At 45.3% G+C, this 13,736-nt stretch overlaps 1 pseudogene; it reads left to right on the forward strand.

The window, feature by feature from the left end:
• Window positions 1-13,236: 13,236 nt before the first annotated feature.
• Window positions 13,237-13,704, forward strand: LOC102856541 (annotated as a pseudogene).
• The last annotated feature ends 32 nt before the right edge of the window (window positions 13,705-13,736 follow it).

The raw sequence follows: 13,736 nt of genomic DNA on the forward strand, positions 1-13,736 counted from the left end.
GAGAGGTCCCTAACAGCAGACTTTCCCATGGCAATGCGCCTTTTAATTTCCTGGCTGCTGGTGCCAAGACTGTTGACTACAGAGCCAAGCAAACTAAAGCTGTGTACGGTCTCAATCTCTTCACCATCCATCCTGATGCTGCCAATTGGTCCAGTGGTGAGAATCTTTGTCTTCTTGACATTGAGCCTCACTTATGCCTAATCATACATTGTTTTCAGACAGTTCTTCCCTTCATCTGTTCTAATGCAGTGTTCATTATCCATTCATTTTCTATTCTCCCCCCAAACTCCTATGTCCTATTTAATAACAGTGGTGTTATGCAGTCTCTATCGTTTTGTAGCTGAGATACTTTACTCAGCATAATGTCCTCAAGGCTTCCCCATGTTGTGAAATGTTTTATGAGTTCATTGTTTTTCAATGCTGTGTAATATTCCACTGTGTGAATGTATCCTAGTTTTTATATCCATTCATATGTTGTGCACTTGGGTTGCAGGACTAAGAACTTTGTAGGTGTTCTGATGGCCCAGTAGTAAGAAGTGCCGCAATCCCAAGGGCACACAGTTTAAATCCACCAGACTTTGAAGGATAGGCAATCTCTCATGCCATTTACTGCCTCTGAAAACCCACTGGAGGTTCAGCTGTGAGTTGGTTCTGTCTAAACAGCACACACAAGAGCTTTGTAAGAAGGACCTAAAGCTAACAGACTGACAGACAAAGGGAGTACACTTGAGAAGCTGTCCTGGCAGAAGAATTGCATCTATTTTCAAACCTGAACTGGTTACAGTCTGTTAACTTCCCAGATAAACCCACAATTGTGATTATGTTCCCATGAGTTCTGTGTGGCCGTTGAAATGGTTTATCAGACCCAGCAGTAGAGCAGTGAGAGCCTGGGGAGGGGACAGAATTGGTTCTGGGAGTGTGGAAGGCATGTTTGACCTTGTGGGAATAGGTTTTCTGCTGTGGGTGCTATGAATTGATCCTGTTCAGCCTTGTGGAATTAGCAGAGCTCAGACACAGCCTCTTCAGGCTAGTCCCCCTCTTTTTTTTAAAAAAAAAAAACTTTCTCTGGCAAGCTCTGGTGGCCTAGTGGCAAGAAGCTGCACTGCAATCCCAGAGATGTAAGGTTCAAATCCACTAGATGCTCTGCTGAAAGAGGAACAATCTCTTCCTGTATCAGTCAGATCTGATTTGACGGTACACACATTAAAACAAAAACAAAAACAAACATTTTCTGTATAATGATTTATTAATTATAAATACCTTTCTTAATTTTTAATTTTTTATACTTTTTTTAAGTTGAGATTTTTTTTTTTAAATTTTGTGTACGTGTACCGTCAAATCAGATCTGACTGGTACAGGAGGATATTGTGCCTCCTTCTCCGGCAGAGCGTCTGGTGAATTCAAACCGTGTTCCTCTGGGATTGCAGTGCAGTTTCTTGCCACTAGGCCACCAGAGCTCCCCTTTAAGTTGAGATTTTAATGAAAGTTTATACAGAACTTGGATTTCCATTCATTCACTGTTGCACATTTTCCTCCCTGCCCATTCCTTCCCTCCCCCAGTTCACTTTTTCTTTGAAAAAAAGATTCTTTCATTGTTGTACAATCTTCCCCCGGTCAGTCCACTTTACTATGCAGTTTTATTCTGGACAACAGAATAAAATAATACCTAATCATATATTCCTTTTAAGAAGTTCTATTTCTCATCTGTTTCAATGCAGTGTACATTATTTATCCCCTCTTAGTTTCCCCCCAAATCCCGTGTCAGTCCTGTTTTAGAACAGTGGCATTATGCAGTATTTGTCCTTTTGTGACTGAACTATTTCACTCAGCGTAATGTGCTCCAGGGTTACCCATGTGGTATAATATTTCATGAGTTCCTTGTTTTTTAGTGCTGCTTAGTATTCCATGTGTGAATATACCATAGCTTCTCTATCCATTCGTTTGTTGATGGATGCTTGGGTTGTTTCCATCTCTTTGTTATTGTGAAGAACGCAGTAATAAACATGGGTGTGCATATATCTGCTTGGATGTCAGCTATGGTCTCTTTGGGGTAAATTCCCAGTAGTGGAATTGCTGGATCAAGTGGTATCTCTATTTGCAACTTTTTGAGAAAGCGCCATACCACCTTCCACAGTGGTTGCACCATTTTACACTCCCACCAACAGTGAATAAGGGTTCCAGTTTGGCCCCACTCTTTTTATACTTGGTGTCAGAAGCGGGATCTGTTGCAATGGCTCTGAACTAAGAAGCATGAGGTTTTGTAAGAAGAAAAAGCCATGGATTTGGGAGTACATTTAAGATGGTTGCTTTTGATATTACAACCAAAGGGAGAAAAGTCATTTGTAGAGACACCAGAGATAAAAGACAGGCCCAACGCCATGCATGAATGAACCTGGGATAGTTACCTGGTACTGAAGAGTGGGGAAGTGAAGATGAAACAGGGATTTTTTTTTAATGTACATGCTAATGTTTGCTTGATGGTATTAAAAGTCTCTCAGTTAAGAAGCACGAAGTAAGTATTCTGGATTATAGCTTTTAGAAAGCATTTAAGTACACCTTTGGACAGTAATTGGTAGTTGTTCTTGTTAAGTGCCATTTAGTCAACTTCAACTCCTGGACCTTGTAAACAGCAGATCTGAACCCTCCCCTGTCCTGTGCCATCCTCCATCTCTGATATAATTGAGCCCATTGTTATAGTCACAGTGTCAGTTCCTCAAGAGACTTCCTCTCCTTCAGTGACCTTCTACCATTCCAAGCATGGTGTCCTTTTCCAAGGACAGCCCCTCCTAACCACATTCCTAAAACATGTGAGATGAAGTCCTTGTCTCTCAGGAGAATCCTGGCTGCACTTTCTCCAAGACAGTTCTTTTGGCAATGCCTGGTATCATAGGTGCTCTTCTCCAATACCACAGCTCAAAAGTATCTGTTCTTCTCTCATGTTGATTCCATGTCCACCCTTCCCTAATGCTCACAAGTACCCCTTGCCTGTCAGTTTCATGTGCTGTGGAGGCTTACACATTGTGAGGCTGGAAGTTATGCCATCCAGATTTCAAATACCAGCCGGGCTGTGAACAGGTCTCAAAGGTGCTTCAAGACAAGACCAGAAGGAGAGAGCTGGTGAAAACCCTGTGTGTCACAACAAATGCTTTTGGCTGAGGGCTAGAGGATAAGAAGATGGCACATGACTGGGCAATTGACTTGTTAAGACAGAGCTAATGAGATGGCACCTGAAGCTTCAGTCTTTGTTAATGGGTCCTGTCCAGTGGGTGTTTTAACAAAAGAATCTGTGAAGCACCATGAGTTTCACTTGTTGCTGCATGAGTTTTAATGAATGTCTAGGAAGTCAGCTTTGCAGAAAGAAAAGTATAGATTTATTAAAGAACAGGGTAGAGTTCTTAGATTTAGGCTTAGATTTCTCAGAGAATAAGAAAATCCTGCAGGAGAAGGATGTGCAGGGTCCAGGAGGAATCCAAATGCTCAGTTTTCCTGGCACTGTTTCTCACAGGGAGGGTTGTTTGTCAGGAGTAAAGGGAAGTGTATTTGCACGGCTTTGGTCAGATGGGTCCTTTTCCTTGTGGGCACACAACTTCAAGATGGAATTGGAGCCAAGGAAGTCTGAGAGCAGTGGCAAGACTCATTCTGGCCTGTTGACATGTGTGTAGGTCCCGCTCACCTCTGGTTTGAATCCCAATCCTTTCTTTTGTTCGCCATTTTGGTTGACTGCCCAGTCAGTAACTCTTTGCTCTGTGTGTGCGTGTACTTCAGTCTCAACAAGTCACATTTGTCTTCTGAGAGACACCTCAGTTTTCTGTTGAATCTAAATGTGAAGATAATACTCTTTTGATGCCAGGCCCTTGCTGTTTCCTATAACTACATTTTAACACGTGCTTGGTTCGGCTCTGTGTGTGCTGGAAATGGATGAGAGCTTCAGGGCTGGGTGTGTGTGTGTGTGTGTGTGTGTGTGTGTGTGTGTGTGTGTGTGTTTGTGGAAGCAGATGACCTTGGGTTTTCTATCTTACTTTCCTGATTTCTTAGATAATATGAAGCTGGGTATTGTTTTTTACTTCTTTCCCTTTATTCTCCATCTCATGTCTGGATCCACCTTTAGCTGCACCACCAAGGGGGCCAAGGGACCCAGAGGGGAAGGAGTGCTGTTATGACAGCCCCAGGGCGTCAGGTGGGACTGGCCTTCCTTAGGGCTAAAAAGCAAACATTCCCTAAACCACCTTGAGCTAATGGTGTAGTCCTGGTGACCTTCCTGGGCCTGGAAGGTCTACCCTTGAGAAGTTTGTGGTGAGGAAGGAGTGGCACACACACTCCCACAGACATACACCCACACTCTCATACTGATGCACACACTCACATGCTCCACACACACGCTCACACGCTCATTCCCTACCACCCTAAACTAAGATGCACTCTGTCACGGTCATGCACACACACACATTCTCACACTGGTCCACACGCTCTCACACACGTTCACACACAAACATGTGCATTCATACAATCTCACACTTGCACACAATTCACGTGCCAGAGGACTGCTGTTTTATATGCTTGGTACTGACACCAAACTAAGGTCTTGAGATCCTAGGGGAAACACAAACAAGGACCAAATGGACATGGCCCCTTGAGTCCTACGGGAGGGCACAGCCACGGTCTACCTGCCCCACTGGAGGGATTCACAAATAAAACCCCTCCTTTTGCAAAGGGGTCCTGGCTGCTTAGACCACATGACACACTGACTTTGTTGGGAGGTCTGCTCCCATACTCACTTGCCCACCAACCAGCATGCCCCACAGGAGGCACCCCCACACGGACCCCACATGGGTCTTCTCTGTAGAAAGATGACTCCGGGTGCCCCTCGGTCCTAGGCCCACCCCCCACCCCCACCAAGGGCTCCATCACTTCCAGTGGCCCCTGAGCAGGGTGTGGAATCTGATGTTCAAAATCCAGAGGCCATTTTGTCCCTTCCTCACACACAGCTTCATGTTTAATTACAGAATCCAAGCTGCAGAGACTCCCAGTGCAGCCAGAAATAGAGTTTTCATTTGATTTGTTCTCCTGGAGGGAATTCTGTGTGCTCACAGTCCAGAAGCTGAGGAATGGGGGCCTCACTGATCCAACGCTCAGGGGTGACCTGGATCCTGGACTCCAGCCAGGCTTCCCATCAGCATGAGGGATGACCCCGGGCATCAGCAATTCCAGGAAGAAAGGATCTGGTCAGGTTTTCAGTGGACCCTAGTCCAAAGTCACTGGGTTCTCAATCAACTCAGAGACAGAGAGACGTGGCAGAGGGATCCCACCATCACTCAGTTTAACCTCACTGCATCCAGGCCCTCGACCACTGACATGGACCACAGGAGGAAGCTGAAAACACGCAGGAGGGGAACCCTCAGGTGGGGACTCTTTTTTTTTTCCCTATAGGTGGGGATTCTTTTTCCAGGTGTGAATAAAACACGAGAAGGAAAACAAAAGTGAGGCAACCTCCTAGGTCAGCCCATCTATCTGTGATATGACTTGCTTGACCAAAACGGCTTTTCAGCTCTGAAAATCTCTAAAATCCTCCAGAACTCTTAAGGTCCACCACAGTTTTGATACCTCTCCAACCTGCTTCTCTGCTCCCTTCCAGTGCTGGACTCTCATTTTCCCTCGTTATCATCCTAACACCCTCCTTACCACCCTGTCCTTCTGGGGGTGAAGTTGGAAGGACTTCTGTCTCTGGAGAGGTCTTTCTGTGTCACCTGCCTTCTTCCTCCCCTCAGGAGACCCCCAACTGTTAGTCAGCCCTGACCCTGCCCTCTGCCCTTGACCCTAGTGAACTGCTCCTTCCATCTTCTTTCCGGCATTTACCTTTTGCAGCCAAAGGCCACACATCTGTCCCTTTCTCCCACCCTGCCCCAGGGTGACCAGGTGGGGTCCGCTAACTTCCCCTGGTTGACCAGATTATCCACATCCACCCTTCCTACAGCACTCCCTAGGGGTCTTTATTCCCTACCACCCTAAACTAAGATGCCTCCAACTGCTTGGTCTGTACTGGGAAAATCTGTATTCAGGGACCTCTCCAAATTATTGGGAGTAATGACTTCAGTTTGAGGACTAAATGTGGTCTTTTCATTACTTGCTATGCATCTGTTGTTGTTAAGTGTCATCCCGTCATAGACAATTCATTGTGACTCTATGAATGAAAGACCTGAATAATTGTATAACTTTCATCATTTCTCCAAGTTCATAGAGTTTCTGGAAGCAAGCTATTTTGGAAGTGGATGTCACTCCTGCTTCCAAGCTTGTTTTAATAGGGGAGTTCCACCAAACACTGTCCACCATGGGTAACCATTATCACATCTGACACATCAGTGTCACAGTGTTCAGCTTCACAGCAACTATGAATTACCTCTGTACAGCAAATGGACAGACCAGTGCTTTACCACTTAGAATAATGTTTGACCAAAAACAATTAAAGCCAGGCCTTAGGGGCGTGGATTAAAATCACCCACCTTCGGCTTGGTATGCATCTGAGAGCTGGACAATGAATAAGGATGACAGGAGGGTTATTGCTTTTGAACTGTGTGTGTGTGTGGTGTTGGAGAAGAGTGCTGAATATGGACATGCTAGAAAAACAGGTACGTCTCAGACAACAAGCAGGCAGAGTGCTCCTTGGAGGCAAAGGAGATAAAGCTTCATCTCACATACTTCAGGCAAGTTGTTTGGATAGGGTATTCCTTGGAAAGTGACATCATGCTTGGAAAGGTGGCAGGTCGGCAAAGGAGAGGAAGACCTTCAACCAGGTGGACTGATACAGGGACTGCAGCAATGGGCTCAAGTGTGTCAGAGATGCTGAGGATGGCACAGGAGAGGACAGGGTTCAGATCTGTTATTCACAGAGTGACCATATGTCGTTCTCAAGAGCTCCTAACAACAACCACCTCGATCACAGCCTCATCACTCTTCTCTCCCACCATGGCCTCAATGCAGGCCCCAGGGCAGGCCCTCAATTAGGGGTATTGAGTTCCCCTCCCCTTCTTTCCCTCAGTAATTCCCACTTTCCTCCAGGACAGAGTAGACTTCACCACCTCCAGGCCTTTCGGGCCAAACCTGACCAAAAGACCATTGGTCCAGACTCTCCAAGATCCACAGGTGGGTGCAGGGGGGAGGGAAGTCAAGCCCATCCTCTGCAGGACACTGGGCAGGCTGTCCTATACTGTCCCCACCCCGACCATCCACTGTGAAACCCTCCCAATCCACATTCACTCACCTCCTTATGCCCCAGGCTTATTTCTCAAGTGACTGCATTTCTCTACAAAATCTTGGAAGCTCCAGCAATCCACATTCTGGCTGGAGGCGGTGTTTGGGCAGGGATGATGGGTCTGGGAGCTTCATCCTGTCTGCTCAGTCCCAAGGGGCCAGGACGCTGGGCACACAGCGTCCCCAGTGGGTCTGAACTGCCCTATGGGAGCAGCTTAATAAGGAGATAGGTTTGATTTCACCATCTTTTTTTCAAAAATAAACCTTAAGCTTCCAATCTTCACAGAGTAGCAGGGGCTCCTAGAAGCCACAGCCCATCAGGCGTCTCCTGATAGGAGGTACCTTGTGCATTTTGTGGGGGCCCACTGGGTGAGAACAGCCCAGGGATCCCACCTCCTTCATTTGGTTGACAGCAGGTTCTTATTGAAGAGTCCCAGGACAGCTCTAGGTAGACCTAAGTAAATGTTGGTACACTGGGGTGTGTTATGAGGGTCAGCCCAGGGAGATCCCTGAGCAGGAAGTCTAAAGGCTTAGATTGACTGGGCTCTGTCACCTTTGCATGCTGGGCCTTAAGGACAGAACATAAATTCTGCAGTTTCAAAAACAAGTATAGGGAGCTCTGGTGGCCTAGTGGCAAGAAGCCTGCACTGCAATTCCAGAGGACCTTGGTCCGAATCCATCAGATGCTCTGTTGGAGGAGGGGCAATCTCCTCCCGTACCAGTCAGATCTGATTTGATGGTACACACACACAAAAACAAACAAACAAAAATAAGTGTCTACTCTTATCCCTTTTTTGGTGTGGAGGAGGCTCATACTGTGCTGAGCTCCCTTCTCCCTTCCTCTCCCTCAGGGGACCTCTCCCAGCCCTCTCACACTGCATGACCTCCATCCCAGCCAGATATGACCAACTGTTAGTTGGCCCCGACCCTGCTCTCAATTTGACCCCAGGGCACCGCTCCTGCTATCTCTCCTTCCCTGCATTTACCTTCTGCTGTCAAATATCAACCTAGCTCTCTTTCCCACCCTAATCTGGGGCGATCAGGTGTGGCCCACTGACTCCCCTAGTTGACCAGACCCTCGTCCATGTCCATTCTTCCTACAGCCCTGTCTATGAGTCCTCATTCCCTATTGCCTTAAATTATGATGCCTCCATCTGCTTGGTATGGTGGAACCCAGGGAGTGCAGGGTGACCTGAGACCAAGAGGGTGGAACCGTGCGTGGCTCAGGGTGCAAAGGACCCTTCTTCCTCCCACAGAGGCCCGACCTGTCTCCCTCCCTTACTGCGCAGTGTTTTCTCTCCAAAAGTTTGGGGATGAACACTTGTGGATTGTTATTTTTTTGTTAGCTTGTATTTTACTTTTTTAAAAGTTTTGTAAAATTAAAGTACTACTTTATTAAATGAGTTTTTTTACACAAAATAAACATTAATATAATGATACTTGTAAAAAAGAAATTATGACAGGGATAAACTGCTTTTCAGATTTCAAAATCAGATTCAACTGGAAATTTATACAGCATTGTCTACACAAAACCCAAAAGGGAACGGCATAAAAATGAGTGTTTCTGTAACTTCTATATGTTCTGCTAATCAACAGTTAGAAAAATGGCTGCAGGTTTGTTACCTAAGGTCCAAGATGGTAGAAGTGTAAAGGATGTCATGGATTCAACTGCCAACAACTTCGTGTTGGACATCAGCCAGTTCTGCAGGAAGTGCAGTCTTGGGATGTTTGCTCTCAAAGTCCTGCTTGTAGGTCTAGGGCTCTGGTATTTGTGTCCTACAGAAAGTGCGTGCATATTAAAGCAGCTTTGGGAGCAGCCTTTTGATCAAAGCCTTGTCTTTTCTTTTATCCAGCTTACTTTTTTCTGCTGAGAATGAATCCTCTGCCCACGAGCAGTCCATGGGATATTCAGAACTCTTCTCCAGCACCACAACTCAAAGGCATTGATACTTCTTCTGTCATCCTTATCTATTGTCCAAATTTAGATTCATAGGAAGCATTTGAAAAATATCATGGCTTGGATCAGGAGCATGTTACTGAACACAAGGGATTCTTTCCATAGTCAATTGCCAATAAGACAAACGGATTGCAATATCCATAAGCACTTTATTACAGATCTGTGGAGGACAGCGGGTCAGCCTCAAAGATCCCCGACTGGGAGAGGTCACCAGGCTTTTATAATAGGGAGAGACGCCAACTTAATTAACAATAAATTTTTGTTAGTAAAATCAAGGAGTTTCTATATTTGAAAGAAAATAATTCACACCCAGATACTCCCTCCCAATCCCTAACAGGCAGACTAAGTTACAATTTACATATGACTGGAAAAAACAGCTTCTAAGAGTTAATCTAGGAGATGCATCTCCTCTACTGATTAAAGAAAGGACACTAAGAATTCTAAGGTCAAGCAACTAGCCTTGCAGGCTGGAGAAAACTGATGCTAGTTTTATAATTACATAACTGTAGTTTCATAACTGATACATACATAGAGAATTCTGAACTTATCTGTGCCACCTCATCAATCATATTAGTCTTAAACAGACATCTTTCTTTTTTAGCACTTTGGAGAGGTCTTTGACACCAGATTTTACCAATGCAACACGTCTTCTGATTTCTTAACTGCTGTTACCATGCATGTTGATTGTGGAGCCAAGTAAGACAACTTCAATCATTTCCCCATCTACACGAGGTTGTCTATTGGTACATCATGAGGATTTTTGTTTTCTTGATGTTGAGAGGTAACCCATATTGAAGGTTGTAGTCTTTGATCTTGCTTCAAGCCCTCCTTGCTTTGTGCAAGCAAGGTTGCATCATCTGTATAATACAGTTTGTTGATGAATTTCCCTCCAATCCTGATGCCACATTCTTCTTAATATAGTACAGCTTCCAGAATTACTTGATCAGCATATAGATTAATTGATGGTTGTTGTTATGTGCCATCGAGTCACCCCCAACTCAGAGTCACCCTATGTACAATAGCTCTAAAGCCTGCCCTGGCCTAGGCTAGTCTCACTGATTCCAAAACACTTAATCCCATTGCCCCAGTTACTGTAACTGTGTCAATCTACATTCAGGGTCTTTCTCTCTGTGCTGCCACTCTACCTTCCAAGCATGATGGTCCTTCCTGGCCATGTGCCCAAAGTATGTGAGACAGAGCTTAAAAACTCTTGCCTCTAATGAGCAACTTTGTTTCACCCTAAGACAGACCTATTTGTTCTCGTGGAAGTCCATTTTATATTCAATACTCCTCCAGCACCACAACTCAAAGGCATCAATTCTTCTTCTATTATCTTTACTCATTGTCCAGCTCTCTGATGCATAGCAAGTAATTGTGAAGACCATGGCCTGAATCAGACACACTTTAGCCTCAAGATTGGTACCACTGTTCTTTAGTGCTTTGGAGAAGTCCCTGATTGCACACTTCCCCAAAGCAAATTGTGTTTTGACTGCTGATGCCAAGTGTGTTGACTGTGGAGCTGAACAAGCTGAGATTGTTAACAACCTCAATCTCTTCTCCATCCATCATGGTGCTTCCAGTTGGCCCAGTGGTGAGAATCTTTTTCTTCTTGATGTTAAGCTTCAGTCCATATTGATGACTGCAATCCTTGACCTTTTGCAACAAATGCTCCAAGTCCTTCTTAGTTTTAGCAAACAAGGTTGTATTATGGGCATAACACAGGTTGTTCAATCCTGATGCCACATTACTCTTCATAAAGCCCAGCCTCCTGAATGATCTGTTCTGAGTACAGATTGATAAAATATGGAGAAAGGGTGCATCCCTGATTGCACTCCCTTCCTAATTTTGAACGCTGCAATGTTTCCTTTCTCTGTTCTGAGAACTGCCTCCTGGTCCAAGTGTAGGTTTCACATGAGCACAATCAAATGTTCTTGGAATCCTATTATCCTCAAGATTAGCCACAATTTGTTGTGATCTACATAATAAAATATGCATTTGCATAGTCAATGAAACACAGATAGACATTCCTCTGGTACTCTCTGCTCTTAGCCAAGATCCATCTGTTGTTGTTGTTGTTATGTGCTGTCGAGTTGCCTGTGACCCATAGCGATCCTATGTACAGCAGCTCTGAAGCCTGCCTATTCCGAACCAGTGTCACTGATACCGACACACCAACCCCCATTGCCCCAGTTACTGTATCAATCCATCTCATCCCAGGTCTTCCTCTCCTGCGCTGTCCTGTCCCTCCACCCTTTCTAGTATGATGTCCTTCTTCAAGGACTGGTCCCTCCTGGCACATGCTTAAAGTATGGGAGACAGAGCTTCAAAATCCTACTTTCCAAGGAAAACTTTGGTTTTGCTCTCTCCAAGGCAGACCTATTTGTTTTCTTGGCAGTCAATGGTATGTTCATGACTCTTCTCCAGCACCACAATTAGATATGGAGAAAAGATACAACCCTGGAGCACATATTTCTTGATTTTAAACCATGCAGTGACCCCCTGTTCTGTTTAGACAACAGCTTCTTGATCTAGGCGTAGATTTTACATGAGCACAATTAAGTGTTCTGGGATTCACATTCTTACTATCATCCATAATTTATTGTGATGTCTATCTGTGTTTCATTGACTATGCAAAGGCATATTTTATTATTTATTATTATTTTATTAGGCATCTTATAGTCAATAAACCACAAGTTAACATTTTTCTGGTATTCTCTGCTTTCAGTCAAGATCCAGTAGACATTGCAATGATATTTTTCATGCCACACCTCTTCTGAATCTAACTTGAATTTCTGGTAGTTTTCTGTTAATGTACTGTTCCATCCATTTTTAAATAATCTTCACCAAGATTTTACTACATATGATATTAATGACATTGTTAAATAATTTCCAATTATGTTCGAATTTACACATGCCTCCCCTTTTTTCTAAATGGAAACATGTCCCTCTCCCAGGAACAGGCCCTCCTAGCAACATGTCCAAAGTATGTGAGGCGAAGCCTCGTTATTCTTGCCTCCAAAAGAGCACTCTGGCTGCACCCTCTCCAAGACATAGCTGTTTGTTCTCTTGGCTGTCCATGAGCTGTTCAGTGCCCTTCTCCAACACCACAGCTCAAAGAAGCAAATTCTTCTTCTGTCATCTTTATTCATTTTCCAGCTCTTGGATGCATAGGAATTTATGGGAAAGACTATGGCCTAAATCATATATACCTTAGTTTTCAAACTGAAATCATTACTCCTCAATCATTTGGAAAGGTCCTTAACTGCAGATTTTCCCAGTGCAATGCATCTCCTTATTTTCTCTTTTTCTTTTTTTTTTATCTCCTTATTTTCTAACTGCTGCTATCAAGCATGTTAATTGTGGATCCAAGTAAGATAAAGTTCTTGACAATTCCGATCTCCTCTCCATCCATCATGATGTTGCCTATCGGTCCAGTGGAAAGAATCTTTGTTTTCTTGACATTGAGATGCAATCCATAACAAAGGCTGCATTCCTTGATCTTCTGCAACAAGTGCTTCAAGTCAAACTTGCTTCAGCAAGCAAGGTTCTGTCATCTGCATACCATAGTTATTGATAAGTCTTCTTCCAATCCTGATGCCGCATTCCTCTTCATAGAGTCCAGCTTCTTAGATAATTGCTTAGCATAAATAATATATAGATTAAATAGATATGGAGAGATAATACAACCCTGACAAACTCCCTTCTTAACTTTAAATCATGCAGTGTTCCCCTGCTCTATTTGCAGAACAGCCTCCTGGTCCAAGTATAGGTTTCATATGAGCACAATTAAGTCCTCTTGGATTACCATTCTTCTCAATGTCAGCCACAACTTGCTATGATCCACACAGTCAAAAGCCTTTGCGAGCACCTTGAGGCCGGCGGACCTGCCCTTCAGTCCCGAGGCGCTGGTGGACCGGAAGGAGTTCTGGGCCGTGTGCCGCGTGCCCGGGCCCCTGCACAGCGGCGACATCCTGGGTCTGGTGGTCAATCCCCACGGCGAGCTGCATCTCACCCACAACGGCGCCGCCGGCGGCATGCAGCTGTGCGTGGATGTCTCGCAGCCGCTCTGGATGCTCTTCAGCCTGCACGGGGCCGTCACGCAGATCCGCATCCTCGGCTCCACCATCCTGGCTGAGCGGGGCATCCCATCTCTCCCCTGCTCTCCCGCCTCCGCGCCCTCTTCACCCAGTGCCCTGGGCAGCCGCCTGTCTGACCCCCTGCTCAGCACGTGCAGCTCTGGACCTCTGGGTATCTCTGCTGGTGGCACAACCCCCAACTCACCAGTGAGCTTGCCTGAGTCACCCCTGACCCCAGGCACGGGCCAGTGGAGTGATGAGTGCACCATTTGCTATGAGCACGCGGTGGACACGGTCATCTACACGTGTGGCCACATGTGCCTCTGTTACGCCTGCGGCCTGCGTCTCAAGAAAGCTCTGTATGCCTGCTGCCCCATCTGCCGCCGTCCCATCAAGGACATCAGCAAGACCCACCGCAGCTCCTAGCCCAGTGCGGCGCCCTGCCTCGCACGCCCAAA

This window comes from Elephantulus edwardii, unplaced genomic scaffold, assembly GCF_000299155.1.
Source record: "Elephantulus edwardii isolate Elephantulus edwardi_28Jun2011 unplaced genomic scaffold, EleEdw1.0 scaffold00214, whole genome shotgun sequence".
Taxonomy (NCBI): domain Eukaryota; kingdom Metazoa; phylum Chordata; class Mammalia; order Macroscelidea; family Macroscelididae; genus Elephantulus; species Elephantulus edwardii.